Source organism: Schistocerca serialis, chromosome 7, assembly GCF_023864345.2.
Source record: "Schistocerca serialis cubense isolate TAMUIC-IGC-003099 chromosome 7, iqSchSeri2.2, whole genome shotgun sequence".
Lineage (NCBI taxonomy): Eukaryota > Metazoa > Arthropoda > Insecta > Orthoptera > Acrididae > Schistocerca > Schistocerca serialis.
In genome coordinates, this window is record NC_064644.1 from 137,968,151 (window position 1) to 137,986,479 (window position 18,329).

Below are 18,329 nucleotides of genomic sequence, written 5' to 3' on the forward strand. Positions count from 1 at the left end.
AATGGTACTGAAACAAATGATGACAGACTAAAGGCCGAAATACGAAATGTCTTTTTCCAAAGCTGTTTCACAGAGGAAGACTGCACTGTAGTTCCTTCTCTAGATAGTCGCACAGATGACAAAATGGTAGATATCGAAATAGACGACAGAGTGGTAGAGAAACAAAATCGCTCACAAGAGGAAAGGCCGCTGGACCTGTTGGGATACCAGTTTGATTTTACACAGAGTACGCGAAGGAACTTGCCCCTCTTCTTGCAGCGGTGTACCGTAGGTCTCTAGAAGAGCGTAGCGTTCCAAAGGATTGGAAAAGGGCACAGGTCATCCCCGTTTTCCAGAAGGGACGTCGAACAGATGTGCAGAACTATACATCTATATCTCTAACGTCGATCAGTTGTAGAATTTTGGAACACGTATTATGTTGGAGTATAATGACTTTTCTGGACACTAGAAATCTACTCTGTAGGAATCAGCATGGATTTCGAAAAAGACGGTCGTGTGAAACCCAGCTCACGCTATTCGTCCACGAGACTCAGAGGGCCATAGACACGGGTTCACAGGTAGATGCCGTGTTTCTTCCGCAAGGCGTTCGATACAGTTCCCCACAGTCGTTTAATGAACAAAGTAAGAGCATTTGGACTATCAGACCAATTGTGTGATAGGATTGAAGAGTTCCTAGATAACAGAACGCAGCATGTCATTCTCAATGGAGAGAAGTCTTCCGAAGTAAGAGTGATTTCAGGTGTGCCGCAGGGGAGTGTCATAGGACCTTTGCTATTCACAATATACATAAATGACCTTGTGGATGACATCGGAAGTTCACTGAGGCTTTTTGCAGATGATGCTGTGGTGTATCGAGAGGATGTAACAATGGAAAATTGTACTGAAATGCAGGAGGATCTGCAGCGAATTGACGCATGGTGCAGGGAATGGTAATTGAATCTCAATGTAGACAAGTGTAATGCTGCGAATACATAGAAAGATAGTTCCCTTATCATTTAGCTACAAAATAGCAGGTCAGGAACTGGAAGCAGTTAATTCCGTAAATTATCTGGAGTACGCATTAGGAGTGATTTAAAATGAAATGATCATATAAAGTTGATCGTCGATAAAGCAGATGCCAGACTGAGATTCATTGGAAGAACACTAAGGAGATGCAATCCGAAAACAAAGGAAGTAGTTTACAGTACGCTTGTCGCCCACTTTTTGAATACTGCTCAGAAGTGTGGGATCCGTACCAGATAGGGTTGATAGAAGAGATAGAGAAGATCCAACGGAGAGCAGCGCTTACAGGATCATTTAGTAATCTTCACCGAAGAGTCAAGCAGTATATTGCTCCCTCCTACGTATATCTCGCGAAGAGACCATGAGGGTAAAATCAGTGAGATTAGAGCCCACACAGAAGCATATCGACAATCCTTCATTCCACGAACAATACGAGACGAATAGAAGGGAGAACCGATAGAGGTACTCAGGGTACCCTCTGCCACACACCGTCAGGTGGCTTGCGGAGTGTGGATGTAGATGTAGATGTAGATGTACTACCTTTCTTGAATATTGGTGTGACCTGTGCAACTTTCAAGTCTTTGGGTACGGATCTTTCGCCGAGCGAACGGTTGTATATGATTGTTAAGTACGGAGCTAATGCATCAGCGAACTCCGAAAGGAACCTAATTGGTATACAGCCTGGACCAGAAGACTTGCTTTTATTAAGTGAATTAAGTTGCTTCACTACTCCGAGGATATTTACTTCTACGTTACTCATGTTGGCAGCTGTTCTCGATTCGATTTCAGGAATATTTACTTCGTCTTCTTTTGTGAAGGCATATCGGAAGGCTGTGAATAGTAACTCTACTCTGGAAGCACTGTCTTCGACAGTATCTCCATTGGTATCGTGCAGAGAAGGTATTGATTGTTTCTTGCCGCTACCATACCTCACATACGACCAGAATATCTTTGAATTTTCTACCAGGTTTCGAGACAAAGTTTCGTTGTGGAAACTGTTATAGGCGTCTCGCATTGAACTCCACGCTAAATTTCGAGCTTCTGTAAAGGATCACCCATCTTGGGGATTTTGCGTCTGCTTAAATTTGGCATATTCCTTTCGTAGTTTCTGCAACAGTATTGTAACCCGTTTTGTGTGCCAAGGAGGATTAGCTCCTTCGTTTGTTAATTTATTTGGTACAAATCTCTCAATTGCTGCCGATACAATTTCTTTGAATTTAAGCCACATCTGGTCTACAATTATATTATTAATTTGGAATGAGTGGAGACTGTCTCTCAGGAAGGCGTCAAGTCAATCTTTATCTACTTTTTTGAATAGGTGTATTTTTCGCTTATTTTTCGACGATTTGGGGATTACAGTATTCATTCTCGCTACGACAACCCTGTGTTCACTAATCCCTGAATCGGTTTTGATGCTCGTTAATATCTCACGATTATTTGTTGCTAAGAGGTCAAGTGTGTTTTCACAACCGTTTACTATTCGTATGGCTCATGAACCAACTGCTCGAAATAATATTCAGAGAATGCGTTTAGCACAATTTCGGATAAAATTTTATGCGTACCTCCGGAATTAAACATGTATTTTCGCCAACATATCGTATGAGTCGGGTACGTGTTTGAAATCAGGCTCTTCTTAGAACCTTTCAGCAAATGTATCATCTGAATTGGAAGGTCGGTAAAAGGATCAAATTATTATTTTATTCCGGTTGCCAACAATGACCTCTGCCCATACTAACTCAAAGGAAGTATCTGCTTCAATATTGCGACAGCAATAAACAAGCCACCGCCAACCGTGTTTAGCCTTTGCTTTCGGAACACCGTTAGGTTTTTCGCAAAAATTTCGGCTGAGATTATATCCGGCTTTAGCCAGGTTTCAGTGCCTTTAACGATTTGGGGATCAGTACTTTCTATTAGCGCTTGGAGCTCTGATACTTTCCTAACATAGCTACAACTGTTATACCAATGGTACCTCTATCTACGTTTTTCCTGCATTCAGCTGCACCCTTTGTGATTGAAGCCCTTCTTGTGTTTTCCCGAGACCCTCTAACCCGAAAAAACGCCCAGTCCACACCACGCATCCCCTGCTACCCGTGTAACCACCTCCTGCGTATAGTGGACACGTGACCTATTTAGTGGAACCCGAAACCCAACCACCCTTTGGTGCAAGTCGAGGAATCTGCAGCCTACACGGTCGCAGAACCGTCTGAGCCTCTATTCAGATCCTGTACTCTGCTCTGTACCAGAGGTCGGCAATCGGTCCTGTCGACTATGCTGCAAATGGCCAGCTCTGCTTTCATCTGGCAAACAAGACTGGTAGCCTTTACCACTTCTGTTAGCCGCTCGAAACAATAGAGAATCTATTCTGATCCAAAGTGACACACATAATTGGTATCGACGTGAGCCACCACCTGCAGCTGGCTGCACCCTGTGCTTTTCATGGCATCCGGGAAGACCCTTTTCACATCTGGAATGACTCCATCCGGTATGCACACGGAGTGCACATTGGATTTCTTACCCCCTTGTCGGCCAAGTCACTAAAAGGCCCCATAACTCTCCTAACGTTGGAGCTCCCAACTACCAATAATCCCACCCTCTGCGATTGCCCGAATCGTGCAAGCTGAGTGGTTTCTTCTGAAATAGGACAGGTGGCAGCATCTGGCTCAGCGACAATGTCAGCCACAGACGGCAGCTGGAACCTTTCTGTCAGGCAAACAAAATCATCAACATATTTTTATCAATGACACCCGTTCACCCAAAACTTTAACCTCACAGCTGACACTTCGTTTTATTTCCTCCGTTACATCTTCGATATATTTTGACTAAATTTTCAATACAGATGCTCTTCTCTCGGTTCCCATTATTATTGCTCCATCTTTGTTCTTGTATATCGTGCACATTACCCAGATATCCCTATAGCGTATACGTCCTTCCCTAGGATTTCAAACATCTCCGGCCACATGGCAATGAGGCACTGCAGCAGTTCGTTGATCATTTGAATAGTATACATCAGAACATACGATTTACAGTGGAGGTGGAGAAGAATGGGAAGCTACCCTTCTTAGATGTGCAAGTGGAGCGAAAATCAGATGGACGTCTCGGACATTCTGTATACAGAAAACCGACGCATACAGATTTATATCTAAACGCGCGTAGTTTTCACCACCCAGCTCAGAAGAGAGCTATGCTGAATACCTTGGTACACACAGCAAGGACTATTTCGGACAAGGATCATCTCGGCTCCGAGATTAACCATCTGATGACGGTATTCAGAAAAAATGGATATTCCGATCGTGATATCAGATCTACTCTTTCTAAGAAATCTAGGAAGGACGCTGTTCGAACAGATGAAGAGGACCAGCATATCGCGCGGGTACCATTCTGCGGTGCGACGATCAGCAAGATCGGCAGAGTCCTGAGCCGTCAGGGAATCAGACCAGTTTTCCGGCCACCCAGGAAGATTAAGGAGATGTTGCGACCCGTGAAAGATAATCTTGGCTTGAGAGTGCCAGGAATTTACAGCATTCCTTGCGAGTGTGGCAACAATTATGTGGGCCAGTCTATACGAACTGATGCCGATCGCTGTGTGGAACATCAGCGTCACCTGAAAAACAGATACCTAGAAAAATCCGCGGTGGCTGAGCACCGTTTGTTAAATAAACATAAGACTTTATTCGATGAAACAAGACAACTGACTCATGCTTCAAACTATTGGGACTCTGTCATCAGCGAAGCAGTTGAAATTAGACTATGTGAAAATAACTTCAACAGAGACTCCGGTTATGCACTCAGCAACGCATGGAAGCGCACAATTGATAAAGAAAGAGCGCAGAGGGAGACTTCTTACATTCCTCGCAGTTCTCCGCCTGTTGCGATGGATGGCGCTGCAAGCAGCGCTGGATAAAGAGCGCAAACAAAATCTATGCATATAGAGGCCGCCACCTCGGTAGGAGCCGTTTTCACCGTGACGTCATCCAGCCAATGAAAAGCCGTCCACTGCTTGTAGAAGCGGAAGCCTCACTGGTCCACGACAGTCAGCTTTACCCCTGACGAAGATGACGGAGGTAGTCATCGAAAGCTTGGGATGTTATTCAAATTTGACGCGGCAAGTAAACCGAGAAGTTTTTATGCAAGGACTCCGTCGCGAAAGACTTCGTAATCATATTACAACACATTGCACTTTCAGATTCTTTCTTCCCCTAGGTAAACTATTCCTGTCGAACGGTCTTTATTTTTATCAAGCCCTGCTTGCATCTGTTGACAGATCTCCGTTATCTTTTGCAAGTTTCTGTAAGTTAGTCCGGTCGTTATGAGATTGTTATGGGATAGTTCTTGCAGTTACTCTTGCTTTGCACCTTTATGTGTGAGCTTAACAGATTCTGCACACTAACACGAATATTGTTTGATTTGTCAGTTTCAACAGTGACTTTAGAAATGAGAAAGGAATGTTATGTAACGATTGTGGCTCGTTTAATCCCAAGTCCTCCATAGCTCTGTGCAGTTCTGAATACGGTAATATAGTGGTATGTCTTACAAATCTACACCCATTTCATCTTGTATTACGTCGGTCACCCATTAATGTACTCTTTCCACCTCTCCTGCTCTCCTCTGGCCGTGCGGTTAAAGGCGCTGCAGTCTGGAACCGTAAGACCGCTACGGTCGCAGGTTCGAATCCTGCCTCGGGCATGGATGTTAGTGATGTCCTTAGGTTAGTTAGGTTTAACTAGTTCTAAGTTCTAGGGGACTAATGACCTCAGCAGTTGAGCCCCATAGTGCTCAGAGCCATTTGAACCAACCATTCTCTCCTCTGTTCTTGCACCCTGCATGTTGATGTATTTGATTATAAAATTTTTAAGGATTCTTTGTATTTTATGTATGCTTAATCTGTTTCTCGGACAACCATTTAACCAGACTTCTTTATATTTTGTAATAATTTTCCTCGTCGTGTCGCTGTGCTCTTCCTGTGCCTGTCGTCTGTTCCAGGTTCGGTATCAGGGGGAATTAAGTTTTCTTCAGCCTGTGGATGATGGCCAGGATTGAGGATGGGCTGACTAACAGCGACGGACTGTACTACAGTTGACTGATAACAAATTTCATATTCATTTATTATAAATGTTTAGTTGGGACTTCTTCCCTATTCACTTTAAACAATGTTCGAGTTCTGTTGCCATGGAGATAAGGGCTGGAAATTTTTAGGAGTGAGTTGGATGCGACATATGGTAGAACAGGGCTTCCAGTTATTAACTCTGGGGTAAAGTAAAAACGACCGTTCTGGTCACAGACGAGGCACTCGAGCCTGGTAGAACTCGGCGTCATCTTCTGCTAATCGTCACAAGATGCTATAAGGAGGGGTATGCGGTCAGCACACCGCTCTCCCGATCTTTGTCTTGTGTCTGGTCCTTGCGACTGCTACTGGCCAATCGAGTAGTTCCTTAGTTGGCCTGACGAGACTGAATGCATCCCGTACTATCTCTCCGTTGTTCAGTTGTCCGATGTTTACACGCCTTACATCAAGCGAGGCGTCGTTTTGCATTTACCGGCGTGATGTGTGGCTTATGAGTAGACGCTCGACCATGAAATCCAAGTTTTCTCACCTCCCGCCTAACTGTCTTAGTACTTGCACTGGATCCTGATACAGTTTGGAATTCCTGTGTGATGGTGTGGATAGATGTCCACCTATTACATATTACGACCCTCTTCAACTGTCACCGGCCGAAGTGGCCGTGCGGTTAAAGGCGCTGAGGTCTGGAACCGCAAGACCGCTACGGTCGCAGGTTCGAATCCTGCCTCGGGCATGGATGTTTGTGATGTCCTTAGGTTAGTTAGGTTTAACTAGTTCTAAGTTCTAGGGGACTAATGACCTCAGCAGTTGAGTCCCATAGTGCTTAGCGCCAGCCATCTTCAACTGTCGGCGGTCTCTGTTAATCAACAGACAAGGTCGGCGTTTGCGCTTTTGTTGTGTACGTGTCCCTTGACGTTTCCACTTCACTGTCACACCGGAAACAGTAGAGCTGTAGTAGTTTGTAAATCTCGCGTGCAGACGTATGACATAATTGACATCCAATCACATGACCACGTTAGAAGTCCGTGAGTTCCGCGGAGCGCCCCATTCTGCTCTCAGGATGTCTAATGACTACCGTGATCACTAATACGGGTACCAGGCAGTAGGTGTCAGCGCAATGCATCTAATACGAAGAACGTATGTTTTTGGGGACGTCCGGATACTTTTTATCACATAATGTGGTATTAGTGAGCGCGCTGTCAATGTGTAGAATGTGGAAGCCGTGCGATCTATCTGAGTCCAACTGAGAGGAGACTGTGATGACCTGGAGGCTTGGCACGAGCATTTCTGAAACTGCACTACTTGTCGGGTTTTGGAAAAGTGCTGCGTTGCGTCTTCTGTACGTGGCGAGACCATAGTGAAAGCACTTCCAGATATCATGGGATTGGGAGGCCACCGATCTCTACACATGTCTCACATCTTAGGCTGGACAGACTGTTAAAAATGAACAGGTGACGAACTGTTGCGGAAGTAACATCAGACTTTAACGTTTGGCAGAGCACATGTGAGTCTCAACACACAGTGCACCGAACACTCCTAACAATGGGCCTCCGCAGACGATAACCAACGCATGTGCCAATGATATCTCCACGACATCGGCAACTGCATGTGAAATTTGCAGTGACTTTCGGTTGTGGACGTTGGAGCTGTGGCAGAGGGTTGTATGGCCTAATGAATGCCGATACCTTTGTCATCGCTCCGCTGGGTGGCCGTGAATCCTTCGTCTTCCAGGGGAACAGCTCCTTGACGCCTCTACTGAGTGACAGAGACAAGCTGGTGGCGGCTCGATTATGCTTTGGGGAGCACTCACTTGGGTACCCATGGGGCCAGTGGAGCTTACCCAAGGCACCGTTATGGCCGAGGAGTACCTTACACGTTAAAACTCATGACGATCATGTTTCCCGACAGCAGTTTCATTTTTCTGAAAGATAATACACCATGTCACAAGGCCAGGAGTGTCATGAAGTGGTTCGAGGAACACAGTGGCGACCTCCATTTGATGATGTGCTGCCCCTCCTGCTCCACCCCCCCCCCCTCCTTCCAGCTCGCCTGATCTAAACTCGATCGAATACATCTGGGATGTGACTGAACATGCTGTCAGAGCTCATTGCCTCTATCCCCGAAATTTACGGGAATTAGGCGACATGTGCCTGCAGATGTGGTGCCAACTCCCTCCAGCGACTAATCAGGGCCTCATTTCTGCCATGCGACGACGCGTCACCGCTGTTATAGGTGCAAAAGGTGGACCTACCGGTTATTAGGTAGGTGTGGATAACGTTGCAGCTGATCAGTATACATACAGAATACACATACATCAATAAATATTACAACATTAATGCGTTACTTCATTACACTTTACTTAGTATCAACATCAGTGTATTGGCTTTAATGGTGTAATGATTTCAACTTCATATGAGTTTGAGATTGCGATTTTTTTCCGTGCGAACCAATAATAATGTCTTTCAAGTCTTTGTTTTTTCCACACTGCATTGACATTGGGATAGATTCCGATTCTGCGCCGTCCGCAAGTCATAATATATCGGCAGACAGATGCGTCGAGTGTCTTGGCCGATATCTCAATTCATGTGTTCATGAGTCTTGTGCCGGCGTTACGGATTTAGTTTCCTCTACAGGCAATCTACTTCCGCTTTCCCTTTCATTTCTTGCTTGTTGGATGTTGTAACACAGAAACCTTCAAAAGACGTTTATAACACGTTCCGGAGTCTCTCTATAGCGGTCCAGCCCAGTCCTACACAAAGCGAGTTGTTAAAATAAAATGTAATCAGCTATTCATGCAGCAGATTCGGGTTACTTATGCAATTGCGCTTCCAGTGGTAGTAGGCAAGGGGCTGCTCAACCTTCTATTAAAAGCCAGTGATTTTAGTTCGCATTAATTTTGCATTAAAAAATTTTCTAAGGCCATGTGTAACCACTGATACCGCCTGGGGTAAGTTGCTCTGTGACAGCCACTTGAGAGGCAGTACGACATACTCGAACACAAGATTATACATAATGGTATGTGGTGCTCACCGGGTTGCAGAACAACAAAGAACAGATCATACGTCGGTGGACCAGCGTTATACCCATGTTGTCTTGGGCATCAGGGCATATAGACGAGCAGAATGTGCATCAGGTCACTTTCTCGATGTGTGCAGAGTTAAACTGATGTTCACTAACGTATATGGGAAGAAGAAGGAGACACTAGAGCCTGCTTTGAATGTGGAAAAACTGCGAGAAAGTGAAAGTAAAGAACGATATTCAATAGAAATCAAAAACCGTTTTGAGGCCCTAGAAAACCTAGAAGCGAGAGAAAACATAGAGGAAAAGCGTGAGGAAATGAAGGCCACGGTACTACGTTTAGCGGAGGATACATTGGGAATAAAGAAGAGAATGAAGAAAACGGGGTGATTCAAGGACACATGCCAGAAGGCTACCAAAAACAGAAGGAAGATGAGGGAGGAGTGGCTGGCTGACAGAATGAACGGAAAAGAGAACATTTTATCAGCATCAGAAAGGGAGAAAAAGTGAATCCTGAGAACATAGGAGAGTTTATATGTGACCAGTTTTTTGGAACAACTTGAGGCAGAGAGCCACAACAAGAATCCAAGACAATTTTCCCATCATAAATCGATTAATTAGAGAAAGGCAACTTGATAAATGACAAGGAAAGAATTGTGGAATAATGAAAGAATACATGTCAGAACTCAGATGATATGCCACCTGCAGGCACCATGGAGAAAAGGAAACATGAAGAAGAATGAGAATTGACCAAGAAGATGTGAAGATAGCAGGAATTTCTCGAGATAGATGGCATGAATATGAACAGATTTCACCAGTTCAAATACCTGGAATCTTGGTTTACTAGCAGCGACAGCATAGGGAAAATTAACACTTGGAATGAAACGCATGTATTACAGCAGGGAGAGCCGGCCAGGGTGGCCGAGCGGTTCTAGGCGCTACAGTCTGGAACCGCGCGACCACTACGGTCGCAGGTTCGAATCCTGCCTCGGGCTTGGATGTGGGTGATGTCCTTAGGTTAGCTAGGTTTAAGTAATTCTAAGTTCTAGGGGACTGATGACCTCAGCAGTTAAGTCCCATAGTGCTCAGAGCCATTTGAACCAGTTTTGAACAGCAGGGAGAACATAAGCTCCAAATCAGTATAAGCGAAAACTAAGATGAGAATCTATAACATAGGTATATACCCACAAGTCATTTATGGTTTCGAAACCTGAAGCATGTGAGAATGCGAAAACTAAACTCTATTAATATTCGAGATAAGAGTGGTGAGGAGGACATGGTGATCAATCTTAGGTAGAGTAAAGTGGAGAAGGAGTAGAAATCAGGAAACCTACCTCTTGCTGCTACAGCCGGCCGCGGTGGTCTCACGGTTCGAGGCGCTCAGTCCGGAACCGCGCGGCTGCTGCGGTTCCAGGTTCGAATCCTGCCTCGGGCATGGACGTGTGTGATGTTCTTAGGTTAGTTAGGTTTAAGTAGTTCTAAGTTCTAGGGGACTGATGACCACAGATGTTGAGTCCAATAGTGCTCAGAGCCATTTTTTTGCTGCTACAAACAACTTTACTGCACAAGTTGAAGAGTAAAGGAATCCAGTATGCAGGCCATGTAGCCGTTATGCCATAAGAAACACTAAGAAGGCGTTTGAAGGGAAACGGAACTTCAGACGCTCCATAGGATGGTCGACCCGGCGAAGAAGCCTGGAGCAACCGAGCACAAAACAGAAAGGAATGGAAGCAATTTATGGACGCAGCGCGTGGTCTCCATGCACAATGAATTTGTATCTGTGTATCTACAGACAGCTAGACTGAGAAGAGGGCTATCATATGGCGAGGACGGAGAAATTCTTTGTTCCACCTTTCAATTAATTCAAAAATTTCACAAGCTGCGACATCGTCGCGAAAAAACACAGTGACTCGTATATGTAATAAGTTTCCTTTAATTTACGACTATGGTCACAATCTTTTCTGTTTAACAGATTACCGGTTTCGGTGTTTAATGACCATCATCAGATCTGTCTCATAAAAACGAAGTCCTAATGCACTACACCCATAGTGGCATTGTCAAATGTTAAATGCGGAATCAGCACCAGCATCGTCAAATACATATAAATCACATCACATGCACGAGTCATGTTGTCAGTAAAACTACTCTTTAAAACCATCTGATGATGGTCATTAAAGACCAAAACCGGTAATCTGTTAAACAGAAAAGATTGAGACCATAGACGTAAATTAAAGGAAACTTATTAAATTCAAAAATTCATCATAATTGCGTATAACTACACGAAATACAGTGGTCACTGATTCCAGGCGATGGTGGAGCAGACAGACACGGCCTCTCCAGCGGCCAGACGACTGGAGCCAAGCAGTGACGCCAACTTGTGCGTATGCGGTCCGAACAACCCTTCAGCTGTAAGTCTAAACGATCGTAGGTAAGCGTTCACATTGTCACCAGAGATCTTTCTCCCGCGGAGGGCTGAGTTTACAAAGTTGGTGGGAGTCACCCTCTCGAACTCAGTTTGTTGCAGTGCTTGATAGGCCCACTTCATTGCAGTGTTTGGTAGGCTCAGTTACATTACATTGGTATTACATTGCGGGCCTTATTTCGTGACCGGCAGTCGTCAGTTAGTATCCGCTATTTTACGCTTCATGAGTTCATTTTCCACCGCCCTGGCTATAGCCTGGCAACGTTATGATAAATTCTTTGGTCATTCGCGGTAAACGCTCATAGCAAAGCTAACAGGGTTTAAGATCAAATATTGGGCTTTGTTGCCCCGTGAGTGTGTGGTCATGTAGGACAATTTAACATTTGGCGACAGTTCGATACTTTCGCGCAGACGCCGCCCTGCGCCGCGTTTGCGACATTTCGCTGATGTAAGGCACCACCTAGCCGCATCGCGCTGCTTCGACAAGTCGCCTACTCTTGCGGTCCCTCACCGCGCACCATTCGCATCGCACCGCTCGTGTAGGACGAGGTGCAAGAGAGCGTTACTTATGGCGGTAGAGCCAGTGGACCTTCGGCGGATGGAACGAAAGCTCCAGAGTACGGGCGAAACAAACTTTTCAGTATTTCGTGGGCCTATTTTGTTCTAGATTTTTGCTCTTCCTATTAATTTCATTTTCTGTGTCATGTAATGCTGTATGACTTTCTCTGACAGCTTTTGTTTTTCCCGTTTTTCGTCGACCAGCTAATTTATTTCTCCTGTTAGGCAAGATCTTTTCATATTTAGTTTCGTTGTACCTATGTTGGTATGTTAAACTTCTGTGACTGTCCTTGTTAGGTGTGATCATAGATTTTCAACTTAATGCCCTGCTCTGGAATTCATTTATCGCTGTATTTCAGCCTCTGAGAAGTTCAAACAGCTTCCATCACTCTCCAGTAATTCAGTATCCCTCGTATTGATACATTCACTCGCCTCGACGATTCTCATAAACTTCATCCTACTCTTCGTCATTACTAACCCGTGATCAGTGTCTATATCTGATTCTGGACCCTCCTTACAACCTGTATCTCATTTAGTAGGATTTGTTACACCACTCCGTACTATAGCTGGTGCGGCGGCGCGGTTCCTTCCGTCCCTTTACGACGGATCTGCACCTAACTGTGAACATTGTCTCAGCAGATCATCAGTAGGAAAGCCGGTTGAAACCTATTGTACTTCGACGTGAACCAGGCTGCAATTAAAGTCACTAATCTATGTTTCGGGAGAAACACAAAATGAAAGGTTGGAAATTTTGTCCTCAATTAATACACTCCTGGAAATGGAAAAAAGAACACATTGACACCGGTGTGTCAGACCCACCATACTTGCTCCGGACACTGCGAGAGGGCTGTGCAAGCAATGATCACACGCACGGCATAGCGGAAACACCAGGAACCGCGGTGTTGGCCGTCGAATGGCGCTAGCTGCGCAGCATTTGTGCACCGCCGCCGTCAGTGTCAGCCAGTTTGCCGTGGCATACGGAGCTCCATCGCAGTCTTTAACACTGGTAGCATGCCGCGACAGCGTGGACGTGAACCGTATGTGCAGTTGACGGACTTTGAGCGAGGGCGTATAGTGGGCATGCGGGAGGTCGGGTGGACGTACCGCCGAATTGCTCAACACGTGGGGCGTGAGGTCTCCACAGTACATCGATGTTGTCGCCAGTGGTCGGCGGAAGGAGCACGTGCCCGTCGACCTGGGACCGGACCGCAGCGACGCACGGATGCACGCCAAGACCGTAGGATCGTACGCAGTGCCGTAGGGGACCGCACCGCCACTTCCCAGCAAATTAGGGACACTGTTGCTCCTGGGGTATCGGCGAGGACCATTCGCAAACGTCTCCATGAAGCTGGGCTACGGTCCCGCACACCATTAGGCCGTCTTCCGCTCACGCCCCAACATCGTGCAGCCCGCCTCCAGTGGTGTCGCGACAGGCGTGAATGGAGGGACGAATGGAGACGTGTCGTCTTCAGCGATGAGAGTCGCTTCTGCCTTGGTGCCAATGATGGTCGTATGCGTGTTTGGCGCCGTGCAGGTGAGCGCCACAATCAGGACTGCATACGACCGAGGCACACAGGGCCAACACCCGGCATCATGGTGTGGGGAGCGATCTCCTACACTGGCCGTACACCACTGGTGATCGTCGAGGGGACACTGAATAGTGCACGGTACATCCAAACCGTCATCGAACCCATCGTTCTACCATTCCTAGACCGGCAAGGGAACTTGCTGTTCCAACAGGACAATGCACGTCCGCATGTATCCCGTGCCACCCAACGTGCTCTAGAAGGTGTAAGTCAACTACCCTGGCCAGCAAGATTCCGGATCTGTCCCCCATTGAGCATGTTTGGGACTGGATGAAGCGTCGTCTCACGCGGTCTGCACGTCCAGCACGAACGCAGGTCCAACTGAGGCGCCAGGTGGAAATGGCATGGCAAGCCGTTCCACAAGACTACATCCAGCATCTCTACGATCGTCTCCATGGGAGAATAGCAGCCTGCATTGCTGCGAAAGGTGGATATACACTGTACTAGTGCCGACATTGTGCATGCTCTGTTGCCTGTGTCTATGTGCCTGTGGTTCTGTCAGTTTGATCATGTGATGTATCTGACCCCAGGAATGTGTCAATAAAGTTTCCTCTTCCTGGGACAATGAATTCACGGTGTTCTTATTTCAATTTCCAGGAGTGTATATTCTGAAACTTTGGTGAACAAGTATCACTCCCAAGCCCGTGCAAGTCTTAACACAGTCACTCATAATCCCTTTCACTCCCGTTAGCAAGTTTATGTTGCTGCATTTCCCAAAAATTGATTGTTTTTGGTTGAGAATGCTCGCCAAATATTAAGTCTGCCGGTAGCAAATGCAGTCACAGTTTTTAGCCAACGACCTGCTCAATACGTCACGCGGAAAATATGTCTTTTCTCGTCACAAAATTCACTTAAAAATTCCGAAATTTCTACACACATCGGAATAATTATGCCGTCGCTTTCCAACACTTTTGGTGTATGAAACACTGTTAGATCCGGAAACTTATCATTTCCATCGGAACTACTACCGCACACGACCGATCTCTTGGCTAGGCCTCCACACCTCTCTAGAATACTGTAAGTCTTCTCTACCAGCAGAGAGAGGCGCGCGAAAAATATTGCTTTACCATCGGTCAGTTTACTCAACAGCCAAAAGCAAAACAACGTTCTCCCGCGTTAATCCGCGCTTTTTATCAATAACCAATGGCAAAATAGTAAACCTAACGACTGCACTTTTTACCGACGTAATTATCTAATATGCTGAAGTTTTCCTTATGCATAAAGTTATTTACTGTTGTTATTTATAACCGAATTAACTTTCTCTTTACCATAAACTTACTTTACAAATCTATTCTACAAAATTCCCCTTTGTCCATATCCATACTTCTTCCAAATGTTCCCACACTAAATCCTATTACATAACTCGTTAAAAAATTATCTTCATATTAATCTTAAACTACATTCACGCACCACTCATACAGCTAAAACATATTTGTAATATTTTACATAGACAAAAAGAAATAATGACACTTTATGAAAATACTAGAACAGTTAATGTAAAACATTCTATTACTTTAGTGCACTCTAGTGGGCACAATCGAAACTAAATCAGTCCCCTATCCAATAGTATCCTCTATCGGGTGATACATAAACTACTAGCGCGTCCAGTCTCGCGTCACCATCCGTCACTCTCCAGCTCTGAGACACATCTCCCACTTAACCGCCTCCAAGACAGGATCGTTATACGGTGCTACGCCTCCTTGGATCCTCCTCCATCTCCTGGACTGTTGAATGTATACATCCTCTTTTTCCACTTTTTCTTTGTTGTGTTTTCTGTTAGTGGTAAAACATTATTTGCAGAACTCTAAAGAATCTTCTTCCAGTCCTACTACTACTGGCGATCCAAAATTCATCCGAATAGAAGAACGAAGTAACAGTGACAAATTTATTTAAATTTCATCTTATTTTAAACATATTCCTAGTGAACAATTTAATCCCCTGATATACAGTACTATGTCTTGTTACGGCATGCGGCATCGGCACACATCAATATGATTGTTGGCGTTGACTTGGTGATGTAATAGTGTCAGGAGCGTTGCCATACTGCTGGTTAGCAGCCTTACTGATAAAGTTATCGGCTTAATCTGCGAGGAAATGGGTACTTTGTTCCAGTTATTAGTAAGGAAAGTTGTAAGACCTTACGATGCGTTGACATCGTTTGAAAAAGTGTGGAATGAATCAATACTATTACGTTTTCCTGAGAAGTTTGAAGTATGGTTTTCTAACTTCAATTCGCAAACTAAATGTTACAATTGTCTTGAAACTGAATGTCAAGCATACTGCGTGATCACGATGCAATATGTCTACTATTTCGCAAGGCAACACACGTAACTCAATTCTAACTCCAGTTTCCGAACTGTCTTCACTGAGGAACGTAGCAGCGTGGGTTGGAGCAAACATTTACCCTCAGAAGTGGAGGAGAACACTCAGACGGCAGCCGACGGTCAGAAGGCAATTTCAAGTGATGGCAGTCGAGAATATTGGAGTAATCAGAACAACCTTAGCGTTCGCTAAGTTCTAAGTAACGCCTAAAGCTCGTTTCAAAATCCATAACCTTCAGAAGTAATGAAATGTAACTCCATTTAAATTATCATTAAGCGTATTAATATTATAAATACAAAAGTAAAGCTGTCTGTTAGGCATTAAGGAATAAATTGCTAATCGATTTTAATGAGATTTCGTACAGTGATAGCTTCAACGCTGAGGAAGATCAAAGGCTACTTTATAAAATACATAGTTCAAGATATTTATCGATTTGAAGAATATAACGCACAACTATTAAACGTCTGGCTTTTGAACTTGATCATGTTTGTGAAAATTCATTTATTGTTTCATGTGCTCTGCAATTCAACGTAATTAATAAAATTCTTATACAGTCCCCAGCCTGTTCAATTCATACTTTTGCGCTAATGTCAGTCAAAAGCCCATCGTAATTAGACTGGTGAGCGTCACAAATGCCTTATAGCTTCTGAAATGTTTGAAGGCTCACGACAATATTTTCATTGGAATTGTGAACCAAAAGCAAAGAAACATCACGCTATTAAATGTAGAACATAGGAAGCTTTTAGTGAGACTGCGTTTGATTGTGATTTGCAGGCGTACCTACAGGTAACAAACAGTTGAGGCAACAGACATTGTCACATGTACAAACTACAAATGATATACATTTTTCCTTCGTCAGTTTAACGTTATTTAGTACATTTAAAAAGTCCTCACTCTATTTTAGTACCATCACTTATCACATAATAACTACTGATACACATCATCAGCTGGTGGGAATGTGATTGGCGTTGCTGATCTCCACCACAGATTCCCGGATTCGATTGCCGACTGGGTCAGCATTTCTCCGCCAAATACTAGTGGTGTGTGTTGTCCCTGTCATCATTTTGTCATCACTGATGAAGTACCGTCAAATAAAAAGACTTTCATCAAGTGACCGTATTTCCCGAATGGAGTCCTCTCAGCCAATAGCCAATAAAACCATACGTAAATTTCATCCCAATGTATTCATATACAAGCGCAGCTCTTGGAAACACCCAGAATGATATGCTTATACATTCCTCAACGTGTTTAATCCATGTATCCTCACTAATAATATTAATTGTAAAGGTAACTCTGTCGCTTACGTTTTCACGACGGAATCGCTTGACCAATTTCGATGTGATTTGGTATGGAGTTAGCCTGAAGACTAAAGGTGAACATGTGCTACATTAGACAGGAAAAATAAAACAAATCTGCCAAGTGACGTAAGAAATGGAACTTTTTTTACACCATTGTACATGAGAAATGTGAAAAAATAATAAGTTTATTGCGTAACGTATACTTTGTATAATAGGTCGATATCCCCTCCCCTTCACACGCTCCACTCAGCACTGATGCTATGCATGCTGCATAATAGTGCGTTTGGGCGGCGGGGTGAGTGAGAAGCTGTGCCTATCCAAATAGGCAGACACGTGATGGCAGCTGACTTTATTGTACATACAGCGGCTTACCCACTCCCCACCATGGACTTTAACAAACCAACTGATATGAAAGCGCAGCTGAGGTTAACAGCTAGTTATTTCCTTATCTCGAAAATATATCTACAATGAAAATCCAAAGAAACTGCGACACCCGCCTAATATCGTGTAGGGCCCCCGCAAGCACACAAAAGTGCCGCAACACGACGTGACATGGACTCGACCAATGCCTGAAGTAGTGCTGGAGGGCCGGTTAGCCGTGTGGCATAACGCACGAATGTGCCCGGCGGATTAGTGTCGAGATTCGGTAAGCCTGCCAGACTGTGAATAGTTTTTAAGGCGATTTTCCATCTGCCTCGGCGAATGCGGCTAGTACCACTTATTCCGTCTCAGTTACGCCATGTCGACGATTGCTGCGCAAACACTTTCTCCAGGCACACGTTCACCATAATTACTCTACCAGGCACACATTGGGGTGACACTCGTCTGGTGTGAGACGTTCCCAGGGGATCCACTGAGTGCCGATCTGCACAATAGCCCTGGGTTCTGTGTGGGGCATCGGTGGGGTGAGCGGACTGCTGGAGCCTGTTGTGGGGTTGAGAACCACTGAGGGCTATGGCGGGGATGAAGCCTGTTCATCGTTTCTAGGTCCCCAGTTCCATACAATACAATACAATGCTTTGGTGGACATCGAAACTGTTTAAACTCAAAATATTCCTGGAGAC